Consider the following 11,351-nt stretch of genomic DNA (forward strand, 5'->3'; position numbering starts at 1 on the left):
AATATACAGGCTCTTTGAGTCCTGATGATAAAGTATCATCGAGCACTGACAATGTACCAGGTCCTGTTTTAATCACTTGACATACGCTTTGTCTCGTCCTCAAAATAACTCGATGAGTTAAATTGAACCCGCAATTCATTCATTTACTTAATCACTGAACAAATATTTAATAAGAGCCTACTGTGTTCTAAGCACTAAACTAGCTGTTGGGGATTAAAAAGTGGACAAAATCATCAGGTGAAAGTTGTGGAATGTTCATGATGGACCGGGCTTTTTGCTAATAACGCCAATTCATACTCTCATTTACTTGAGGAACTAGGGAGGGCTCTGATTATAAGGGGTATTGAAGGCGCAGAGGAATGTAAGTTGCATTCTAACTTTAACAGGAAGCCACTGAAACTTTTTAGCCAGGAGAGGACAGACCAGATTTATATTTAAAGATAACTTCTACGCACTGTAGCCGATGAAATGGGAATACTGGTGGAGAGGGGTCAAATACGATAGGGGAAGCAGGGAGACCAGTTGGCAGGCTGTGTGGTTGTAGCCCACACAAGAAACAGTGGTGATGAATGGACGCAGAAAGAAGTGACAGGATCTGAGAAATATTTTAGAGATGGCATTTACAGGATTTGGTAATGAAATGGATGAGGGGGAGGGGCGGCTCCTGGGTTTTTGACTTGAGCACCTGGGTCGATGGGAATCCATTTATTAAGATGGGAAATTTTCATGGCTGGGGCAGGGGATGGGTTTGGGGGAAAACCAGAATCTCTTTTGGATAAATTTGGTTATAAATAGCAGAGAACTTAAATTTGAATTTGTTTGGAGAACTCTGAGCAACACACATAAACTGGTGAGTCAATGGTATAAACTTGATCTTTAAAGCCATGCGTATGGATGACTTTACCTAGAAAGAGTATAGTGAGGTAACAGAGGACGGAAAGGGAAGAGAAAGGGAACTAAGAAAGGCCCTAAAGAGCCTCAACCTTTCAACCTGTTACATTTGGGTAAGGAACGAGAAGCTGGGGGGGGGGGGTAACGATGGGGGCGGGGGGGGGGGGAGCCTGAGAAAATCGTCCAGTGTATTCAGAGGAAGATCCGTAGAATGTGGTTCCCAGGAAGACAACTGAGGTGCTTGTCAAGAGAAAAGGAAGGAACTGGCAATTATACCAAATACTGATGCGAACTGAGAAAAATAAAGATAGAGACGCATCCATCCAATCTGGCAGCATGGACGTTACTAACAGAAGTGTCATAAGTGTTTCAGGGAGGAACAGGACCATACATGAGGTGAGAAGGGGGCATATGTGACTATCACAAGGAGATGAGAAACGAGGAGCTACGTATCCGCGTGGGGGCTTTTCCAGCATCGGCATGTTAAAAGATAAACTGAGGCATATTGAAGAATTTTACATTCCCATCAACAGTGTTTAAAGTTTATTTGAGCAAAAAAAAAAAAAAGAATCCACGTGAAAGGGGCACTGACAAATCAGAATTGTTCAGGGGTGCTCCACAGACAGCAGTTAGGGGAGAGAATTTTATAGAGACAAGGCGGGAGCAAAGCAAGGAAATGATTTGATTGGCTAGAGCTTCGTAATTGTCCTTTTTTGGAACTGGCTATTTGGCTGTTTGTGATTGGCTGTTGTTCTCAGGGTTTGATTTCCTAACCTTGAGGCATTTACAGGCTTAGGTTGTATGTGGGCTGCCTGAGTAGGTGGCTATGGAATGAGAAGCACCTCAGTCTAATGGCCTCCATGTTTAAGTAATTTAACAGGAGGCATGAAAGCCTGTTAGTAGATTGATCAGTGATCCAGGTAGAGAATACTCCGTGTTGTAGGTAATACTGAAAGGAGAAGAGGGCGTGAATTCCCAGAGAAAGTGAGGGAAGTGGCATCCTAACCCACATGGAGACAATACCCATGAATAGAGGCAAGACATTACCTCCTCAGGACAAGGAGAAGCAGCAGAAAACTGAGGCTTCGTTGAGTCTGCAAATGTGACCATGGGAAGGAAGATCAACACATCTGCTGATTAAAAGCAAAGCCAAAGCAAACCCAGCTCTGTCTACAATGAAGCAACATGGCCACGGACAACAGAGCCTTTTGAAAACCTGCTTTCCAGTTGCTGAGCCGAGCCTGGAGAATCTAGCGAATCACTATGTTCCCGGAGCAAAAGTGGCCAAAACCTTGCCCCAGCCTTGCTGGGGACAGACACCCTGCCTCTGCCTCCCTCCTAGCAGCATCACAGAGCAGACATTTTAGCAAAGGACAGAAAGAAGACAGCTTTCCTTACTCTGAGAACAGGTCGAGCAGGCGGATCCTCCCCTATCATGAGTGGGAGGGGAACGGGTCCCACTTGGTTCTCTTTTTCTCAGCCATTTCATGGGATTAATTCAGATCCTAAATATATCTGGATTTTGAACTTCCTATCAGGGAGTGCTGCTCATATCAAATTTGCCATGGTGCAGACAACTGTTTTCCCAAAGTACCAGCTATTAAAATGCCTTTCCCTCTCTACCCCCTGCATCCCACCTCTCTCCTTTCTGTGCCATTATTCTTGTCTGGTCCTCACAGCTTCAAATCTTCTCTCTTTGAGGAGATATCAAAGCTTTTCTCTTTCCTTCATTTTCTAATCAAGAAGTAGCATCCTTCCCATCACGACTCTTGGGTTCAAGTCCCGCATCCCACAAAACGGTATTGGACAAATGCTGCCTTTCCTTTTCCAGGGTGATTTCTGTCACAGTCACAAAAAAGACTTAAATTGTAAAAGTCAAGCTACTCAACCTCATTCGGTTTGAAAACCCACATAAATATGGTTTCTTTCCTTCCCAACATTTCAGGACTGACATTTTTTGTTCTTCAGATTTACACCCAACCTCACTAACAGCACAGCACCCCCAGCTCATGCTGTGCTATTATCTTCCATCTCTCATTCTGCTCAGTCAGTTCCACCCACTCCCCATCACTCTCCTCAGTAATCCTGTCAAAAAAAAAAAAAATCAATCTGCGACTTCCTCTGCTATTAAAGTGGCTTATCCAGCAATGCCTCCCTTTTATGGAAGAGAAATGAGGGTGGAAATCAGTTCTCTGTGCACCCTTCACACAGGCAGGGCTGGATTTCTAACACAGGTACTGTGTCATTTTAGATAATGTGCAGAGAAGGCTGCACTTTAATCAAACCTCATTAAAATGGAAGTGTTCATTATAATTTGAGAGCACTTGCTGAATTGTACATTAGGTTGCTCACTGAAAGCATTTACTTTTAGGGTAAGATGCCTATAATAAATGCTGCTGAAGGAGAAGAGTCACATATGCCCAAAACTAGGCCGGGGACAAAGACACTGAAAATTTAACAAAGATGTTAGACCTGTAGGGAGCTCTGGGTCTCAGATGTGAAAGCAGCTTAATGACGCCTGGGGCTGCCAGGTGCAGTGCTCAGTCCAGCTGGGGGGACGGATGGTTTATACACCAAAACTTGCAATTAGGAATGGCTCTCTGAAAAAACTGAAACTGTGACATGAAGAAGTGGACATTTTTCCTAAAGGGATCAGCCACACCACTAAACAATAACTTGTAAGCGGGAGGCGGAAGGTTTTCCTGTCATTGTGTGAACAAGCCGTAGCTCTCGCTGGGCCTCTCTCAGTGTTGAAAACAGTGGCATTGATAACTGTATTTCTGTATCCAAAGAAGAAAATGAAGAAAAGGGAAGACAGACACCAGGTCCTTCTGTGTCCGGTCACACGGTGACGCTGAGGTCCCCAGAAGGACGTCAGGTGTCCTGCTTCCAGTTCCCAGCTGTCTGAGTGGAGCAGTGAATCCAACTGCTAATTGCTTTCACATTTACATTTTGATGTCATTTCACACTGACTGAAAAGCTGCAAGAAGGCTACCGCATACTTTTCACCCAAATGTTATGTTGGTATTTTATATTTGCTTTATCCTTTCCTCCCTCCCTCCACCTTTAATTTTTTTTTTATCTGATTGTAAGCTGCAGACATAATGCTCTTTACCCCTAAATATTTCAGTGTGTATTTCTTTTCTAGCCCTGGTATTAGTATCAAAATCAAGACATTATCATCACCGAAACACTACCGCCGATTCTGTAGACATTCTGATTTTACCGATTATTCCAGTAATGTCATTTATAGCAACAACAAAAATCCCAGATCAAGCATTAATTCAGTTGACCTGTCTCTTTACCCTACTGTTATCTCCAACTGTTCCTAAGATTTTCATGACAGTGATATTTCAATAGCAGACATCACCTACTTGACAGAATGGCCTACAGTTTGGGTTTACCTGACATTTGCTTATGATTTGATTACATTTATGCATTTAGGCACAGAGTGATGCTCTCATTTTCTTGAGTGATTGATTGTATCAGGAGGGCAGTGACGTCACTTTGCCCTATTATTGGTGATGTTCACTTTATTCCCTGTGTTAAGGTATTTTCTGCCAGGTTTCTCCACTGACTACAGGAAGTATATGAGTTGACACTATAGGTTTTTAGCTCCTCCATTCTCATAAGTTATCTCTTATAGTAAATTATTAAATTGTCATTCTGGTGTCTACCTACGTCTTCTTTGGATTTTAGTTATCGCTGCTCAGACTGTTAGGATATGGCCTTCAAAGTAGAGAACAGTGACATCCCAGCCAGTCAGACAGCACCTGGCCTTCTCTGCCCTGGCCAGACAGTCGTCAGACCACACTGGCACCACTTCCATCCCCAGATAAGCGAGGGTCATTTAGAAAGAGTAAACACAAACAGGAGTGAATACATAAAGAATGTTTATGGAGAACAAACGCAGGTAGAAATTATGACATAAGTGGATGTTGATGACTGTTACCCAAGCAAGTAACCAGCAGGGGAAAAAGATTACGGAAGAAAATCTTGGGAGACAGAAGCAGTGAAGTGACCAGAAAGTTCTAACTAAAAAACGGAGGGGAAAAATAACCTAAGAAGAGGTTAAGCGAAGCAAGTCCAACTGCCCAGGTTTCTTCTTATGATTTAAGTTGTATCTAAATGGTTTAGGGTTCAATGTTGCTTTTTTTTTTTTAACAGTTCAGTTTAGGGTAGAGAGGCACTGAGCTTAATGGAGAGCTCCAGTGACAAGTGTCATAACAGTTATTGACAAGTCTGGTGTCATTTAGTAGTTAATCTACTTAGATTGTCTTTTTGAGAAGTATAAGTGAATACAATTACAATTAAATCTATAGTTTACTACATTTCTAATGTCAGATACACATGATTTTCCAAAATCATGCAACATGTTGGAGAATTTTGAACTCTATAATTAATCACCGTCTTTTATTGTTAAAGAGCTAAGAGAGATTATAAATTTATGGAACTATGAACCAGGATGTTAAATATTGATTTCATATGAACTTTGCTCTTAAGATCATATTACTGTGTAATTTATAGCTTGCATCAAATATTACTAACTCAGGTTTATGTACACGTTTTAGAATTATGGTTGCTCTAAGAAGTCAAAGTTGTCCTTTATGGGATAGAGAGAGCAAAAGATAGACAGAGAGAGAGAGAGAACCCAAGTTAACTTAACACAGAACAAGATAACTTTTTTAAAAGAAATGACAAGCATATACATTCACTAATATTCTAAAGTGAACGGACTAAATTGACTTTTCGAGGGAAACAATAATGACTCATCAAGGAAATCAGCTGGGAAAGACAAGAATGGAGGAAAAACCCAGAGACACTGGGAAAATGCAGTCCTCTGGGAATTGGGAGATTGTTCCCATCGCCAATTCTTACACTTGTCTGCACACTGAATCACCTGGGGGCTGGAAGTAGAGGGTTAAAAAAAAAAAAAAATGCCCCGGCCTGGATTCCACATTTCTAGGGAATCTAATCCTATCACTTGCGTTGTGGTTGAGCTTCAGGTCTTTGAAAGTCACTTAAAATCTTACTTACAGTCACGTGTTGCATAATGAAGTTTTGGTCGGTGACAGACTGCATATGAGATGGTGGTCCCAGGGCTGGCCCGGTGGCTCAGGTGGTTAGAGCTCCATGCTCCTAACTCCAAAGGCTGCCGGTTCGATTCCCACATGGGCCAGTGGGCTCTAAACCACAAGGTTGCTGGTTCAATTCCTCGAGTCCTGCAAGGGATGGTGGGCTCTGCCCCCTGCAACTAGCAATGGCAAATGGACCTGGAGCTGAGCTGCGCCCTCCACAACTAAGATTGAAAGGACAACTTGACTTGGAAACAGTCCTGGAAGTACACACTGTTCCCCAATAAAGTCTCTTCCCCAATAAAATCTTAAAAAAAGAAAAAAAGAAAAAAAAAGATGGTGGGCCCATAAGATTATACAACAGCTGACAAATTTCTGTTGCCTAGTGACACTGCAGCCGCTATGATGTCGCAGCCCCCAAAACGTCATAGCCCCCAACATGACGCAGCCACTGAGCAGTCCCAGAGTAACGCTTTGCTCACCAGTGTGCAGTGATGTGGTGTAAACGAGCCTACGGAAAGCACACCGCATACAATTAAGTACCGGCCGTAATACTCATAATGGTAACAAACTGCTGTGTTGCGGGTTTATGTGTTTGCTAAACTATACTTTGTATCGTTATTTTGGAGTGTACTCTTCCTACTTGTAAACATGTTTGCTGTAAAACAGTATGCCGTTCCACCAACAGCAGCCTCAACATCTCCTGTGTTCCAACTCTCGTGACTGCAATGTTTTCTCTTGTGCTTGATTTAATTCCATGTTGTTTTATAAAGTGAGTGCAGCCTACGTGTGCAGTGCTTACAAAGTGGCCACTGAGGGACAGTGATGTCCCAGCCTTCACGTCCACTCACACTCACTCACTGACACACCAGTCCTGCAGGCTCCGTTCATGGTAAGAGCCCTACAGAGGTGTTGCATTTCTTACCTTTTACACAGTATTCGTACTGTGTCTTTTCTATGCTTAGATGTGTTTATATGCACAAATGCCATTATGTTACAACTGCCTACAGTATTCAGTACAGTCACATGCTGTGCAGGTTTGCAGCCCAAGGGCACGAGGCTGCACCATTCGGCCCAGGTGTGCAGAGGGCTGGGCCATCTAGGTTTGTGGAAGTGACTCTGTGATGTTGGCACAATGACAAAATCGCCTAATGACACATTCCGCAAAACATATCCCCATGGCTGAGTGGTGCATGACTATATAAGAGTTCATAGGTGTGAGGAAATTACAGATTAAACAACTGGTCACCAGGTTCAGTTAATTTAGGAAATAAAATTGTTGGACAAGATTATTAAAGGATCTCACCTATATTAAATAGCAAAAAAAGCCTAAGCACTTCGGGTTTTCAAATTTAGTTTTTAGTTCCCTGAACTATTTCCCATTTTCCTGATCTAAACCTTAGAAAAGTGTGCCATTAGTTATGTTCTAATACAGTAAATTTTTTCTGACTAGCTTGTCACTAAAGAGAGTGAACCAGAATGCAATCATTTATCAACAGCCCAAGTGACCTTTAAACATTTATTTATAAAGCACACAAACATGTTCAATATTGCCTTGTATACTGAGTGATAAAATAACCAAGGGATCTGTAACATTGAACTGTGCAATTCTGCATCATAATTTCCTGGAGCCTAATAGTTCACGTATTTTAAAGCCTCTAAACAATGTAACCCAAGATTGACAAATGTTATTCACTTCATATTTTCTTAACGCGGAAGCAAATAAGACGAAACATACTTACAAAATTCAAATTGTTAAAGGAATTTTAAGACAAAATTATAGAAGTCCATTAAATGTTTCAAGGAGCTAGTATAGCTATTAGATAGATGACTCTAGAAATGATGGACAGTCTCCTATTTACAATGCGTAGAATGTAGATGTGATTAGAATAAGATGATAACCAATTATCTCTTTACCACCAATGGTTACTTATATAATTAAGTTTTATTTTATCACATGCCTTTGGTAATTAAAAATGAAACACCCTTCTGGTGTTCTAACAGACTTGAAAACAAAATACTACCTATCTGTTGCGTTAGTACTGAGGTGGAGAAGCAGGGATCGGAAACTGATTAACCACCCATGAGGAGAGTTAGATCGACGTGTTAAGAAGACGAGGTTCTTGCTAGAAATTAGGACCATCTACTGGTCCAACATGAAGCAGAGAAGTACGGTTGTTGGTGTAATAAGATGTGATTGATGAAGCACTTTCCTTCTTTAGAATTTACTTTGAGTTCCACAGTCAGCAAAGCAAAACAATTGACCAAGACACCCTATCAACTGCTGAAAGCAATACGTGTGCCCCCAAAATTTTTTTTTAATCATGACTTTCACTCATTATTCGTGTTTCTGAAGCTCTTACATGCAGACGGGGATCTACTAAATAAGGAACTACACCTTAGCAGGCAGGCAGGGCCACGGTCCATTCAGCTCAGCACCAGGCTTGGTGGACAGCCGGGCATTTAGGATTACATGTGAGAGATTCCGAGGGCAATTATGTGAAAGAAGTCACACCACCAAGACTAGGCTAACGTAGATCAAGAATAGCATTTACTTAGTGCTTTGAAACTTTCCATCCGTGATTCCTCCAAGAGTTTCCTTAACACCCCATTTTCCAACACGCCACATAGTTCAAGTGTAATGTCTGAGTTCTCAGTATCACCAGGAAGCTACTTCATAAAGGGGGTTCAAAAATCAAATCTCCCCATTCACAGAGCCCACAATTCCCGCCTGCTACTGCCCAGCCTTTTTATAACTTTCCTGCAATAATCCCAGGTTAGGCAGAAGACCTGGGTTTTCCTTTCCTCCAAAGCCCGTGCACCCTTCACTTCTCCAGGCCTTGCAGTCCACAGAAGCAAACAGCAAAAGAGAAGCTGCAATCACCAGTTGCTACTTAACAAGGAGGCCCATTAACCAAGAAGCCATATGGGGCAGGAGACAGAATGGCTGGCTTTAGAACATGCAAATCAGTCTTATCCTAATCTCTGCTTCTCATTTGCTATGCATGTCATCCTCTCCATGGTTCTCTTCTTCTGTAGCAAAAAAATAAACCAAACAATCCAAACACAGAAAAAGGAAAAACAATACCATCCTTCCTTCCAGGATGCTAAAGGGATTACATAAGATAATATAGGCAGAGCACTTTGCACAGTGCCCAAAAAAGGTTGGTGATGGTAAATTATTTTAACTACTTAAGCCTCTGTTAAGTGGTATAAACATATTGACAGGTAGAGAAAAGGGAAGAATGAGGTCATAAAAGACCCTGAAGATAGGCCTGTTCAAAGATTTCTGATTTGGATGCATCCCCACTAAACTAGGACCTACGTATCTTCCTGTATCTCAGCACATGTCCAGCATATAACCGTTAAGTTTGTTCTTTTGAAAACCACTGGTTCAGTAAAAAAAAATAGCCTCAGGTGATATTAAGGCCCCAGTCATAGATCTGACTTACATTTCAGCAAGTTATTTAACTCCATTTTGTCTTCGTTTACCTACTAGTTGGAACTTATAATGCTTGCCTCTGCTTCGCCCAGAGAACAGTCACGAGGGAACATGAGATACAAGCATACCCGCCATAGTCCAAATGGAAACAGAGACATTTAAACTATAATATGGTTTCTTTGCTTTCTCTAAGGAGATTATTAAGTAAACCAAGAATAATAATACCCACCTTTCATGGGGTGAATTCACAATAATGCATATGAAATCCTTGCACAGTGACTGACGTAAAATAGAAGACCGATAAATTAGAGCTGTTATTTCGATCATTATGATTACTGAGGAATTTTAAAGTAATTTCTGCCTCCCGTAAAAGGAATACGACAGAACAGCTGTGCAAACAATGTACAAGTTCCTTGAAATTAACAGAAAATGTTCATGTCTCAACTTTCAGAAGCCCAGTGTGTTCTTGTTTGCTAAATGAGAACATGGTGTGCACTGGAAATGAGTCAGCTCTGCCCAGCCTTCCTGAGGATGCTAGAAAACTCGGCAGAAGGTTAATGAGCCGCGGTCACTGCTCTTTCAGACTCACATGGATGTGTTTCATCAGCACGGTGTTACAAAATAAATAGGATGTTTATTTTTATCACCACACCTTTACAGTCATCAATGGTATAGAAAGAAGTCAGCCAGCTGCTAAGAAACTCCCAAAGCAAACAGTATGGGTGCCTCTCTACAGCCTTATCATTCGGTCCGTCTCATCACGTTCCCACACAGTTAGACGATCCTTTTTGAAACGTCTCCAGCTTTGCTATATATATATGAAGTCCATGATACTCGGCTAACACGTTTACATCATGTCATTAACTTCTTTGACCCTCATACTTCATCTATCAGAGATGTAAGCAGGTATTATGAGCTCTCTTTTACAACTTGAAAACTGACATGTCACGAAGTGACTTCCACAGGGGTGGTGATTAAGACAAAACTATAATCCGTGTTTCTGGGTCTAACTTCATTCCACAGCATTTTGTGATTTTTCACACGTCCAGGGCTCCCGGAAAAGAAAATGCCTCTAAACAACCCACCATATTAAAAAAAAAAAAAAAAAAAAAAAAAAAAAAAAGAAGAAGAAGAAATCACAAGCAATACATCCAGGCAGATAGAACACACATTACTCTAGGGAGCTGATCCAGTGTTGCTATTAGTGACACATAAGGGGGAAAAACTTGACATAACAGAAGAGAAGCCTCCACCATCATTAGAGATAAGAACTAATCAATCAGAAAACACACCCCACTGAAGAGGAAGAGCTTCAATTCAGGAGCCCGGGTTCCAGGTTTATTCTGCATCTAATTATTTGTGGGACTTTGGATAAATTCTTCATCCCTCTGGGGTTGCAGTTTTATCCTCTGTAACATAAAGGCGTTGGACTAAATGCAGCTGGAAGAATGCTGAAATTGCCGTAATTACAAACCAGCAGTGGGCTGCATGGAAAGCTAGTCTCCTCTTCAGCGATGACTTACATAAACACTGATAAGCATAAAGACTGGAGAGCGAAGGTCAGTCAAGTTGACAATAGTACTCTATACAACAATATACGCGGACTGTTCTCATGAATAGGCTGCAATAACATTGATGGCAGTGCCAAGTGTCTCAGAGCCTTATCAAGTCACAATCTATTCACAGGGCTAAATGAAATCTCCTCGTGTCTGCAGTTTTCTAATTTTAAGAATAACAGATTTGCCCTTTTGTGCTCAGCTCATCCTGTGGGTTCCGGGCAGTGAGGAGAGGCAGCCTTGCTGAGAGCATCCCATGCCTCCAAGAGATCTCGGTTGTACAGGAAAAACCAGCCAATCAGAGCACTCACTTCTGGGATAGAGGTGGGGCTGCCTTTCCTCACTTTCCACATAAGTTCTCAAAATGTATTTTCGTATGATTACTTT

This window comes from Rhinolophus sinicus, chromosome 6, assembly GCF_057876585.1.
Source record: "Rhinolophus sinicus isolate RSI-liver-muscle chromosome 6, RSI-T2T, whole genome shotgun sequence".
NCBI lineage: Eukaryota > Metazoa > Chordata > Mammalia > Chiroptera > Rhinolophidae > Rhinolophus > Rhinolophus sinicus.